The sequence below is a fragment of the Ascaphus truei genome, chromosome 16 (assembly GCF_040206685.1).
Source record: "Ascaphus truei isolate aAscTru1 chromosome 16, aAscTru1.hap1, whole genome shotgun sequence".
Lineage (NCBI taxonomy): Eukaryota > Metazoa > Chordata > Amphibia > Anura > Ascaphidae > Ascaphus > Ascaphus truei.
Window position 1 is genome coordinate 49,893,087 of NC_134498.1, and position 14,402 is coordinate 49,907,488.

Below are 14,402 nucleotides of genomic sequence, written 5' to 3' on the forward strand. Positions count from 1 at the left end.
GGCGAGAGGTACCACAACAGTGTTACATGCACACATCACTAAGTGACACACACTGATATACAAGGTAATAAAAGAGAGACCCTTCCTGGGCAGGACTACAAAAGGCGGTCATTTGGAGGTCAATATACGAAACCGCTCGCCCCGATATCACAGAACAGAATACCAGTATTATCCATTGGGGTTTTTTTTTTTTTTGCACAATTTTTACACCTAGAAAACGTGAATATATTTACCGAAGACTGTATCTTTTATTAAAAAAGGAAATATAATTCTCACACGCTGTTAAAAGTTAATTTGTCATTTTTTGTGATAAAACTCCATACCTCACAGTTCTTGTGACATTTCTGTACCTTTGTGATATGATTTCATCAAACAGCTTTTGAGACACTGCGGTCATTTCAGTCGCTGTCCGACAATGCTGATTTTCAGCACTTCGTGACACTTCTAACACCAATACTAAGACTGACCCAGCAAAAGTCACCAGTGATCTCCTCTGGGCAAAATAAGGGCAGTTATTCATTGTATTGGACCTCTCTGCTGTTTGTGATACGGCTGACCATTCCCTCCTCCTACACACCCACTATTCCATTGGTACTGACCGCTCCTGGGTCACGTCTAACCCAAGACTTGTGTTTAAAGACCCCACATTCCTCCTAATGCTTTGGTGTCATTATTGACTGATCCCTGCCCATTATCCGGCATTCTTAGGACCTCACCGAATCCGGTCATTTCCCCCTCTGCAATAAAGAAAATGCCCCTCTCTCTCTAAACAATCTACCCAAATTCTTATTCACTCACATCCCGATTGGACTGAACCCCCTGTGCTGATGCGGGGACATCCTTAAAACCAGACCTATTGATGGTTCTTAAGAACAACAGTTGAGAACCTCTGGACTATTGCAACCTGCATCAAAGTGGTCTCCCCCTCAATCATCTGTGTCCCACTCACCCGTCCATTATCAATGCTGCTGCTGGGCTCATTTACCTTACCTACCGCCCTTTCTCTGCTGCCCCACTATGCAAATCACTACATTGGCTTCCTGTGCCCTACAACGCCAAATTCAAGACCCTTGTGCTCACTTGCAAAGCTATACAGAAGACCGCTCCTCCCTAATTATTTATTTATTTATAAAATATTTTACCAGGAAGTAATACATTGAGAGTTACCTCTCGTTTTCAAGTATGTCCTGGGCACAGAGTAAAACAATAATACATGGTTACAAGTACAGTTACATAAATGAACAAGGTATACATCACTGACCCCATTCCCCCCACACACATCCTACGCTCAATCTGACCATGTACAGTTCTTACCTCCTCCCCCATTACTTCCTCCTACTCGCGCCTCCAAGACTCGTCCTGTGTTGCACCCCAACCCTGGAACGCCCTACCATGCGCGATCAGACTCTCCCGCACAGACACACATTTAAAGGCTCCCTAAAAAAACACGTTTTCAGGAAGGAATATGAAATACTCTCCAAAGACCTCCTTTTAGTTTCACCCTAAAAACGGCGTACTCAGAGGCCCCCACACACAGACTTTTCCCCGCCTCCACCTTTTTAGATTGTAAGCTACTTGTGACAGGGACTACGGTCCCATTGTCTGTTTGTCTTAACTGATATGTTCTCTTTTAGTAATACGGGTATTGTCCTTCCTCCCACATGGTACCGTGCAGAGGAATGTGCTGCCATGCAAATACAATATGATGATAACACAGAACCATACAGTGAATTTTGTTGGGAACCAAATGAAATATTTAGACTGAGACATCTGCTTGCTGAAGCTACTTGGATTTTAAAGAAAAGGATCTTGGGATCAGGTGTATAGAAACTCTGTATCAATGTATAATGCAGCACAAATGTACTAGGCGAGGGGTTATAGGCCCTTTCTTCACTTCCATTAAAGGGCTCTAATGGGGTCACAGTTTGCAGAGGACGGGAGGCTGCAGTTTGCAGAGGACGTGAGGCTGCAGTTTGCAGAGTACGGGAGGCTGCTAGTGTGCAGAGTACGTGAGGCTGCTAGTGTGCAGAGGACGGGAGGCTGCTAGTGTGCAGAGTATGGGAGGCTGCTAGTGTTCAGAGTACGGGAGGCTGCTAGTGTGCAGAGTACGGGAGGCTGCTAGTGTGCAAAGTACGTGAGGCTGCTAGTGTGCAGAGTACGTGAGGCTGCTAGTGTGCAGAGTACGTGAGGCTGCTAGTGTGCAGAGTACGTGAGGCTGCTAGTGTGCAGAGGACGTGAGGCTGCTAGTGTGCAGAGTACGTGAGGCTGCTAGTGTGCAGAGTACGTGAGGCTGCTAGTGTGCAGAGTACGTGAGGCTGCTAGTGTGCAGAGGACGGGAGGCTGCTAGTGTGCAGAGGACGGGAGGCTGCTAGTGTGCAGAGGACGGGAGGCTGCAGTGTGCAGACTATGGGAGGCTGCTAGTGTGCAGAGGAGGGAGGCTGCAGTGTGCAGAGGATGGGAGGCTGCAGTGTGCAGAGGACGGGAGGCTGCAGTGTGCAGAGGACGAGAGGCTGCAATGTGCAGAGGACGGGGGGCTGCAATGTGCAGAGGACGGGGGGCTGCAGTTTGCAGAGGACGGGAGGCTGCAGTTTGCAGAGGACAGAAGGCTGCAGTGTGCAGAGGACGTGAGGCTGCTAGTGTGCACAGTACGGGAGGCTGCAGTTTGCAGAGGACGGGTGGCTGCTAGTGTGCACAGTACGGGAGGCTGCAGTTTGCAGAGGACGGGGGGCTGCAGTGTGCAGAGGACGTGAGGCTGCTAGTGTGCACAGTACGGGAGGCTGCAGTTTGCAGAGGACGGGTGGCTGCTCGTGTGCAGAGGACGGGAGGCTGCAGTTTGCAGAGGACGGGAGGCTGCAGTTTGCAGACGGGAGGCTGCAGTTTGCAGAGGACGGGAGGCTGCTAGTGTGCAGAGGACGGGAGGCTGCAGTTTGCAGAGGACGGGAGGCTGCAGTTTGCAGAGGACGGGAGGCTGCAGTTTGCAGAGGACGGGAGGCTGCAGTTTGCAGAGGACGGGAGGCTGCAGTTTGCAGAGGACGGGAGGCTGCAGTTTGCAGAGGACGGGAGGCTGCAGTTTGCAGAGGACGGGAGGATGCAGTTTGCAGAGGACGGGAGGATGCAGTTTGCAGAGGACGGGAGGCTGCAGTGTGCAGAGGACGGGAGGCTGCAGTGTGCAGAGGACTGGAGGCTGCAGTTTGCAGAGGACGGGAGGCTGCATGTCGCCTCTGTTCTGTTTACATTCCCTGCACAATGCAGTTTGATGTGTGCGCCTCAGTTCTTTATTCTATAACACAGCAGGCAGAGAAATGACATCCAGTCCCGGCAGTGCAGCAGACCAGAGCTGCAGTGACTGTGCCTGGGACAGAAGGCAGCACCTGATAATGTCACAGCCCGGCAAAGCCTCTCCTAATCTGGGACAGAAGGATGCTCAGCGGAGCATGCGGTCTGAATCCGGTTCACATCTCAGGAGTTTTACTACTTGACTCCAGATTAAGAAGATGGCATCGCCACTGCTAGCCCCACTCCCAACAATCATATTTCAGGAGATACCGCTACTTTTACTTATTTATCCGAATACCAGTCTTACTACAAAACTCACTGGTAATTTTACATTCCCGTTTGTGGTGAGATACTGGTTTTAGGATAGACACTTAATACACTCTGAGAATCCTTACTGATACACGCAGAAACCCTTTGAATGCAGGTTGGTTTGCTACCCAAATCGGACCTTTAGGCCGAGATTATACTCACTGCGCACGCAAAGGAGCGCGTGCACATGGTGCACGCCTGCCGCTGGCGGGACGTCTGAACTGCGCTTTCAGCGATGTTCAGGTGATGGGGAGGCGTGGCCGTGACATTACGTGAGCGGTTCGCCCTCATTGGCTGAACCGCTCACGTGACACGGCCGTCGCTTGAAAAGGCAAAATGTTTTGTCTTTTCAAAACACGCCGACGCCATCGCGCCCCGTTGTGCGCACACTGGGAGCGCCCTCATAGGGATTGGGAAGGTTATCCTTGTCGCGCCATCGCACGTTGTATAATCGCGGCTTATCAAGCAAATCTTGCATAACAGGGCAGTTAAAGATGGCCAAACAAGTAGAGTGTATTTTCCTAACAACATTGTTTCAGGGGCTTACAAGCATGACATAATGATTCAGCAGCACCATGGAATAGGTTCATATGGGCGGGAACCCTTATACCTCAAATACCTATAACCCAGTCAGCCTGACTGATCAGCACCTGGGCTGTATGTGTGATGGGGTGAGTGAAGGATTCTGCCTATTTAATGTCTTATGTCTGGTAAATACCAGTACAATAGTCAACCCTGATTTTGACATTGTAAAGGCTTCCGTTGACTATCTGTATGTGTGTCTTTCTCCTAATACCTCAGCTGAACAAGAAGTCTTGCTTCTGTGAGCTGACACTATATACTCATTCTTTTAAAATACATTATTGGTGTTGTGGCTGTGTCGAAAGTGAGTATTTTAGCACACATTAACTCCGTCCTTCCAATCTGCTGGAGTACTCAGAGAAGCGGAGCTGTGCGGAGACCTGCAGCGGAGCTGTGCGGAACTAACTACTTTGCTACTGGGAAACCCGAAGGTTATTCGGAGAGGAAATTGGGTGCCCATTGAGGGTCTGAAGACCAGACGACATACACGCCTTATCACATGTGCAACCTGAATAGAATGCAGGGAGTCCTACATCTGTACTCTGCAACTATACGTACAAATTACTAATTATTATTGACAATGTCAAATCATTTCTGTGGGTTAAGTTTACATAAGGACCCAGGGAGAGATGGAATTACAACTGAAATCTTGAAAGAAGCTAGGGAAGAAGTAGAGAAAATCCTTGCAACTCTTCACATGCTGCTTCAAGGACCGGAGAATTCCAGAGCAATGGAGTAATGCCATCGTTATCCCCATCCATAAGACAGGGGACAAGAGAGGATCTCAATAACTACAGATCAATCAGTCTACTTCCAGTCACTTACAAGATTTTATGCAGATACTCACTAATTGGCTGCAACAGACCTGGAACTTTCCCCACCCTAGTGGGATTTCATAGGGGGTCCAACACAATGGACCACAGGTTGTATCGAGAGGTGATTTCCCAAAGTAATAAATATGATCTAACACTCAGCTTAGGATTTATATTATGAAAAAACATTTCATTCTGTCTGCACCGCAGGGGTTTTAATACAATAAGAAAATAAAATGGTAAAGAAACGTACATTGATAGTATACGGTGAAATTTAAGAGAATGCCACATCAACCACTTGATTACATGAAGATACAATCAAGATAAGGATCAGTGAGGGAGAGCCATGGAGACACTGTCACCAAGATCAGAAGGGGAGAGCAACAGACACCCTGTGTCACCAGGATCAGCAAGGGAGTGCGGCAGGCAGACACCGTGTCGCCAGGATCAGCAAGGGAGTGCGGCAGGCAGACACCGTGTCACCAGGATCAGCAAGGGAGTGCGGCAGGCAGAGACCATGTCACCAGGATCAGCAAGGGAGTGTGGCAGGGAGACAACGTGTCACCAGGATCAGTAAGGGAGTGCGGCAGGGAGAGACCATGTCACCTGGATCAGCAAGGGAGTGCGGCAGGGAGACACCGTGTCACCAGGATCAGCAAGGGAGTGCGGCAGGGAGAGACCATGTCACCAGGATCAGCAAGGGAGTGTGGCAGGGAGACACCGTGTCACCAGGATCAGCAAGGGAGTGCGGCAGGCAGACACCGTGTCACCAGGATCAGCAAGGGCGTGCGGCAGACAGACACCATGTCACCAGGATCAGCAAGGGAGTGTGGCAGGGAGACACCATGTCACCAGGATCAGCAAGGGAGTGTGGCAGACAGACACCGTGTCACCAGGATCAGCAAGGGAGTGCGGCAGGCAGACACCGTGTCACCAGAATCAGCAAGGGCGTGCGGCAGACAGACACCATGTCACCAGGATCAGCAAGGGAGTGCGGCAGGGAGACACCATGTCACCAGGATCAGCAAGGGAGTGTGGCAGGGAGAGACCATGTCACCTGGATCAGCAAGGGAGTGTGGCAGGGAGAGACCGTGTCACTAGGATCAGCAAGGGAGAGCAATGGAGACACCGTGTCACCAGGATCAGCAAGGGAATGAGGCAGGGAGAGACCATGTCACCTGGATCAGCAAGGGAGAGCAACAGAGACACTGTGTCACCAGGATCAGCAAGGGAGTGTGGCAGGGTGACACCGTGTCACCAGAATCAGCAAGGGAGTGCGGCAGAGACATTGTGTCACCAGAATAAGCAAGGGCTTCCATATGAATCTCAGCAAGACCAAAGTAATGTTAAACAAATCTGTGAACTCTACAAAGATCGAAATAAAGGGAATAGAACTAGAAGAAGCAGAAAACTTGGCCAGCAAGTATCGATGGATGGGAACCTTTCAAATAAAATCAAAAGAAGGAAGATGGGATTGTGCGTATTTGGAAACAAGAGAACCTTCCACGGTGCCTAAAGAGGAAAGTGTTCAACCAGTATATCCTGCCCGTGGTCACACATGGATATGAAACTTGGACCTTACATACGAAGATAATTCAAAAGCTTTAGCCAATTTAAAGAAGCATGGAAAGATGCATGCTGGGTATTACCCAAAGACAGAAAAAATAATGAATGGTTTCACAAATAAACTAACCTCTGTTACATTATCACTAGGGTGAAGAAAGGAAAATGGCAGTGGGATGAATATATCACAAGAAGAAATTACCATCATTGGATGCCGAGGGATATCAAAAGACCAAGACGATGAGCAAAAGAATGATGGGAGGATGGGATGAGGGAATGTGTGGGAGCGACGTGGAGAAGAGAGGCTGTAACCGCAGGACCTGGGAGATCACTGGGGAGGCTTCATCCAGCAGTGGGGAGACACGGGCTGGGGAGGATGGGATGAGGGAATGTGTGGGAGCGACGTGGAGAAGAGGCTGTAACCGCAGGACCTGGGAGATCACTGGGGAGGCTTCATCCAGCAGTGGGGAGACACGGGCTGGGGAGGATGGGATGAGGGAATGTGTGGGAGCGACGTGGAGAAGAGAGGCTGTAACCGCAGGACCTGGGAGATCACCGGGGAGATTTCATCCAGCAGTGGGGAGACACGGGATCAAGAGATTTATATATATATATATACAGTGTTCGACAAACCTATACATTTGCTCGCCCCGGACGAGTAAATATTGGCCCAAGCAGCACACGTTTGGTACTAGGTGGCGAGTAGATTTTTTTGTGTGTCGAGTAGATTTTTTGGTGATTTGTCAACCACTGTATATATATGTATAGATGTAGCCAGGTTCCCCCTGCCTGCCAAGCCCCCCCTCACCTTCCTGGCGATCGCGGGTGCCGCCGAGCCCAATGGCGGTCCCGTCGGCCGATCGGAAGTGTGGGGGCGGTCAGAGTCCTGCTCGGGGGTTGCCGGGGACGCGTGCGGCCGGTTGTCAGGGCCGCGATCGCGTCGTTAGGGCTCCTGGCGCTCCCGAAGCAGGGCGGCAAGGGCGCCGCCAGCTTCTAAGTGTTTGCGCATGCGCAGTGCGGATCTTGGTGCGGTGGCCAGCCAGGGACATTGCGCATGCGCAGTGATAGTGCGCGAACCCTAGCCTACCAGGGACAGGCTCTTGGAAGGGACTACAAGTCCCATGAGCCTCAGCTGCGCCCCACGTGATGCCAGGGAGCCAATAGGGCTGAAGTATTGCCCTGCAGGCAAGAGAAAGATACATTTTCGCGGGTTTGCAGCTACGCAGTCAGTCAGGACCAGGACAAGCTAGGGGAAGGAGGTGAGTGCAGGGGTGAGTGACCCACTGCATTAGGCCAGCAGCCCCCTAGGTCCCAGTTAGGTCCTGAGACACTGTTTAGCTTGTGGTGCTACTGGGACAGGCCTTAGATAGGGTCATTGCCCCATTATCTATTTGGATAGTCAGGGACACAGCGCTGAAGCCGTACAGCCCTGCGAGGTGGGTTCTGGGCTCAGAACGCCACCAAAGACCCTGAGACTAAGGTGATATTATCCACGCTGGAATTCACCCAACGCGGTGTGGAGGACGACGTCGGATCGGGCGGAATCCCTGACGTAGTCTGCGGAACCCGGGGTGGGAGCCCCGGGCAGGTATCATTCCTCAAGTGCACCAACAAATCCTACATTATACTCACACGGTACCGGTGGCTGCGCAGTCACACATACCATCTTACCTAAAGAGTGCGGGACATAAGGTGTGGGGTTATTGGACACGGGGTGGGATCACCCGGTGTAGGTGGGAGCGTCCTGCGAGACGCAGTAGTTATTGTCTCCTCCCGAGGGGGACACCTGTTATACATGAATACGTATTGCAACAGTAAAGTCATTGGTTATTTTACATACAGTGTGTTGAGTGAGATATATATTTGTTCTGCGAGGAACCACTCCTCCTCTGGCGGGAGCCATCGCAGGTGGAGGCGTTGCACCACGAGATTGTGTTATATGTATGTACCCCAGGCTCCCCGTGGCGGAAGCTCAGCCCTCCTGTGAGCCAACAGGTAATGCACCACACCTATAGTAACACCGTATGTTTCTCCGCACCCACAGTATAATCGGCGATTGGGGGGGGGGGGGGAAACCTGTTACATATATATATATATATATATAATCAAAGGCTCCTTACCAGGCAGACCAGAGAATCCAGGGAATCCAAAGCAGGCACAGCAAGGAAGAGACAGCACTTCACTAATACAATTCTTTTTGCTAACAAGTGTGCCTGCTTTGGATTCCCTGGATTCTCTGGTCTGCCTGGTAAGGAGCCTTTGATTGTATTCATTCATATGGGACTAAGCACCTGTCCTCATCTGTATCTGTGTGCCATCTGCTCTGTTACCTATATATATATATATATATATATATATATATATATATATATATATTCATTTAGGACCAAATGGGACTGTACATTTTGGCATCACAGACAATTTTGCTTTATCTATGTCCTGCCAATCACAGCCCTTGTTACCTTAACAGTCTAAGGAATAGCTGAGCAGCAAAGAGTATAATTATATTGTCAAACCCCGCTGCAATGCTAAATAACATTGTAAGTAATTTCTGGGCTGCTCTGTCTGGACTTTGTCATGCTTCATAATAAAGAAGGCATTAACTGATGGCACAAGACATGCAGAGAATACACCGGTGAAAGGGACAGGGAATATGTAATGAACACCTTCCCGTGGACAGGCCTGCAGCCCGAAGATAACGGCTCTTACACTGCCAGGCTATTGTCCGGATAGTTTGCAGTGCCAGCCAAGTGCTGCGGGCAGAAAAGCAGCAACAATGACACCGCTTAGACACTAAGAGGAGCAAAGATGTGCAGAGCTGACAGCGAATCCCCCGTTACCTTTGGAACTCCCTTCAAATCCCGTTGCTGTCCTCACCTTTAAGGCTCCATTAACCCCCTTTGTGCCGCAGAGATCTGTGACGCTTTGCAAAGCAATGCATTGCTGGTCTCTCCAGGGATCGATGCAGACTGCGCTGCCAGCCACCCCGGAACTGAAATGGTTAACGCTCTACCTCATTCCAAGAGCTTATTTACCATGAAACCATCATCAACCCGACTTACTCGCCCTCTGTTACTCACTGCTGTATTATACTGTCTGTACAAGACAAGTAATCATTAAAAAGGTCAGCTCCTTTCCGCACCCAAGATCTCTTCTCTAACCTCCCGCTTCTCAAATCTCTCCTCCGAAAACTCCAACCCACCGCCCCACACATTTCCATATAAGATGTATGCCTACGTGTTTGCTGGGTAATTCGTAGGGTCTCCCTAAAACCTGGTGTTTACTGGGGCGCACTGCCCTTCAACCTTTTGGTACTGCTGTGTTCCCAAGCCCTGATATAGTGAACTTGAATTTCTCACCGCTGGTTATAATATACGGAGATATGAATGAGGCTGAAGGCGACAGACACATTATTAATCCTTCTGACTTTTGTAGCAATAGTTATAGGAAAGTCGGACGTTGGTAATGACCCTGCTGGAACAGTGCAAGCCTGCCTTCTTCACTAGTGCTGTTGTGCTTATAGTGCCCAGCGACGCAACGTCGCGCCAAAACAAATACATTGAATCCGTCGCATGCGCTTATAGTAAGCGCGACGGAGCGACAAAAAAATTTGGAAGACAGTGAAATTAGATTTTGGGAGAGACAGTCGCCACATGTGGCTGTCTCTACACCAATCACAGAGCGGCTACTGCACTCTGCCCGCCCCCCTTCGTGACATCACTGGCCTTGTCGCCAGCGACGTCGCCCAAAACTAAAGTACAATTTGCGCCAGTGGTGACATTATCGGTCGCGTCGCCGTGGCTATAAACGCGGCCTAAGGAAGAAAGTGAGAAGATGACAGGTTTGTGCCTGTTCCAAGAGAAGCAGAAGCCAGGAGTATCTCGCAAGGCGCTACAACGTCTCTGATATTCTGTCATAGGTAACATCACCGAGCATGGCTGTCTCATAGCACCTCTGAGGGGGTTACCTGTCCAAATTCCTGTAATGTGTGCCTTTAAAAAGGGTCAATATAAGCAACTTACTTTCCCATGCAAAGCCCAATCATGGTTATTAATTAGAATACCGTCCAAACTGGGAGTCAGATCCCTATGAAGATATTCTAGTTATTAAACTATACAAGCCCGGGAGACGACCCCGGTGAAGTATAAATAGTTAATATATAGAATGATTGTTGGTTCGGTAAAAAGATACCACGCCTCATCGTTTTTCCTTTTAGTATTATATTCCATGACTATATGAGACACATTGTAACTATTCACACGTGAACAAAAGTGCTGGCAGTTACTCTGACCTCAGAACATGCAATCAAAATATATATCTTATTTTTCATGTTATTATTATTAGGAGTTTGGCATTTGAAAAGTGGAGCTGGGGTAGTAATGCAGACAAACACCAGAAACCCCAACTGTGCACTCAGGACTGTAATGTAGTAATAGCCAGCGGTCTGCGCTCCTACCCAAACTGCTCTGGGTATTAAACGCTTCACTTTGGGGCCTAAATCCGAAGCTAAACCCCATGCACGAAGATGTCAGTCTATGGATTCTATGTATCGATACAAAAACACGCTTTGCGGCTTCTGACTCTATACTGACAATCCCCAAACCGCAAGCTGGCTCACGTCACCGTTTCAATGTGTGTGTGTTATCACGTTGGCATAAATCATAGATTGGGGGCTCAGTGGGACGGCGGCTTTAACCCTTGCGCTACCAATGAGTTGGAACATGTGCCCAGTGGCTGATGCATCTGCTCAGCTTTGCCAAATGCTTTTCTCCTGAATTATTGTACGCTCTGTAGGAGACTTCCAGGCAGCGGCGGCGGTGTGACTCACTGCTTCTGATGCCGCCTCCTACGCTCTGCCTACCCGCTGCTATTTTTAGAAATTCAGGCCAAGAAAGTTGGAGGATTTAACCCCTACGTTACAGTAATGTAGGAAATGTGTTCATGCAAGGGTCAGGAACTGAACTAGAAGCCGGGAGCTAAACCAGGGCTGGCCAACTCCAGTCCTCAAGGGCCACCAACAGGTCAGGTTTTAAGGATATCCCTGCTTCAGCACAGGTGGCTCAATCAGTGGCTCAGTCGAAGAATGAGCCACTGATTCATCCAGCACAGGTGGCTCAACGACTGATTGAGCCACCTGTGCTGAAGCAAGAATATCCTGAAAACCTGACCTGTTAGTGACCCTTGAGGACTGGAGTTGGCCGCCCCTGCCCTAAATATCCAGCCAAACCCCACAAATACGCAAATGAAATGCAGATTTAACACATCAGATGGCAAAACCAACATTGCCGTGAAAATTACTTCATTATAAGAAGTTCCCCTTTAAATGGTGTTAACCTTTTCATTTAACACTGACCTTAAAACTTGCCCCACAAATCAAGCATCCCAATAGCCTGCACTCATGGCTACTGTCCCACAGTCACTTATACCACCCATTGTGGCCAAGCACTGCCATCTACAGCACTTATTCCCTCACCTGCTGTCTCTGTAAGTTTCCCCTCAAACCTCTTAGATTGTAAGCTCTTCGGGGCAGGGATTTCCTTTCCCAATGTCTGATTTTTGCTGCACTTATTGTATTTTTAAAATTCCCTGTACTGTATTCTTTGTGAAGCGCTGAGTACACTTTTGGCGCTATATAAATAAAGACATTCAATACAATACAATAAAAACAAAAGCCATTTTAAAAGTCCCACAAGAAATGTTTGCGCACAAAGTTCCCAAAAGCACAGATCTATTGTAAAATCTGCTTCGGGGGCTGCCCAGGGGGCCAGCAACGTAATCTAATAATAACAACAATAACTTTATTTCATATAGCGCCTCTCTCCCAATGGGACAGTTACAGCAGAGCGCGCGGTACGCAGCACAAAGGAATGTTACAGACACAGTCCCTGCCCGCAGAGCTTACAATCTATGTTTCTGGTGCCTGAGATACAGGGAGGTAAAGTGACTTGTCCAAGGTCACAAGGAGCCGACACCGGGAATTGAACCAGGTTCCCCTGCTTCACACTCGGTGTCGTTATTTTCCGTCAGCGTATTTTACTCACTGAGCCGCTCCTTCCGCACAGATACAATGTATCACTTCCCTGGCCGGCTCCCGCACAGATACAATGTATCTCTTCCCTGACCGGCTTCCGCACAGATACAATGTATCACTTTCCTGGCCGGCTCCCGCACAGATACAATGTATCACTTCCCTGACCGGCTCCCGCACAGATACAATGTATCACTTCCCTGACCGGCTTCCGCACAGATACAATGTATCACTTCCCTGACCGGCTCCCGCACAGATACAATGTATCACTTCCCTGACCGGCTTCCGCACAGATACAATGTATCACTTCCCTGACCGGCTCCCGCACAGATACAATGTATCACTTCCCTGACCGGCTTCCGCACAGATACAATGCATCACTTCCCTGACCGGCTTCCGCGCAGATACAATGTATCACTTCCCTGACCGGCTTCCGCACAGATACAATGTATCACTTCCCTGACCGGCTCCCGCACAGATACAATGTATCACTTCCCGGAACGGCTCCCGCGCAGATACAATGTATCACATCCCTGACCGGCTCCCGCACAGATACAATGTATCACTTCATAGACCGGCTTCCGCACAGATACAATGTATCACTTCCCGGAACGGCTCCCGCACAGATACAATGTATCACTTCCCTGACCGGCTCCCGCACAGATACAATGTATCACTTCCCTGACCGGCTCCCGCACAGATACAATGTATCACTTCCCTGACCGGCTCCCGCGCAGATACAATGTATCACTTCCCGGAACGGCTCCCGCACAGATACAATGTATCACTTCCCTGACCGGCTCCCGCACAGATACAATGTATCACTTCCCTGACCGGCTTCCGCACAGATACAATGTATCACTTCCCTGACCGGCTCCTGCACAGATACAATGTATCACTTCCCTGACCTGCTCCCGCACAGATACAATGTATCACTTCCCTGACCGGCTCCCGCACAGATACAATGTATCACTTCCCTGACCCGCTTCCGCACAGATACAATGTATCACTTCCCTGACCGTCTCCCGCGCAGATACAAGGTATCTCTTCCCTGACCGGCTTCCGCACAGATACAATGTATCACTTCCCTGACCGGCTCCTGCACAGATACAATGTATCACTTCCCTGACCCGCTTCCGCACAGATACAATGTATCACTTCCCTGACCCGCTCCCGCACAGATACAATGTATCACTTCCCTGACCGGCTTCCGCACAGATACAATGTATCACTTCCCTGACCGGCTTCAGCACAGATACAATGTATCACTTCCCTGACCGGCTTCCGCACAGATACAATGTATCACTTCCCTGACCGGCTCCCGCACAGATACAATGTATCACTTCCCTGACCGGCTCCCGCACAGATACAATGTATCACTTCCCTGACCTGCTCCCGCACAGATACAATGTATCACTTCCCTGACCGGCTTCCGCACAGATACAATGTATCACTTCCCTGACCGGCTCCTGCACAGATACAATGTATCACTTCCCTGACCTGCTCCCGCACAGATACAATGTATCACTTCCCTGACCGGCTCCCGCACAGATACAATGTATCACTTCCCTGACCCGCTTCCGCACAGATACAATGTATCACTTCCCTGACCGTCTCCCGCGCAGATACAAGGTATCTCTTCCCTGACCGGCTTCCGCACAGATACAATGTATCACTTCCCTGACCGGCTCCTGCACAGATACAATGTATCACTTCCCTGACCCGCTTCCGCACAGATACAATGTATCACTTCCCTGACCGGCTTCCGCACAGATACAATGTATCACTTCCCTGACCGGCTCCCGCACAGATACAATGTATCACTTCCCTGA

General features: G+C 49.6%; 1 protein-coding gene across 3 annotated transcripts in view; it reads right to left on the bottom strand.

Moving 5' to 3' along the window:
* Positions 1 to 14,402, bottom strand: part of ARHGEF9 (Cdc42 guanine nucleotide exchange factor 9) — a 202,926-nt gene that overhangs the window by 84,951 nt on the left and 103,573 nt on the right. The gene's annotated exons all lie outside the window — the stretch shown is intronic.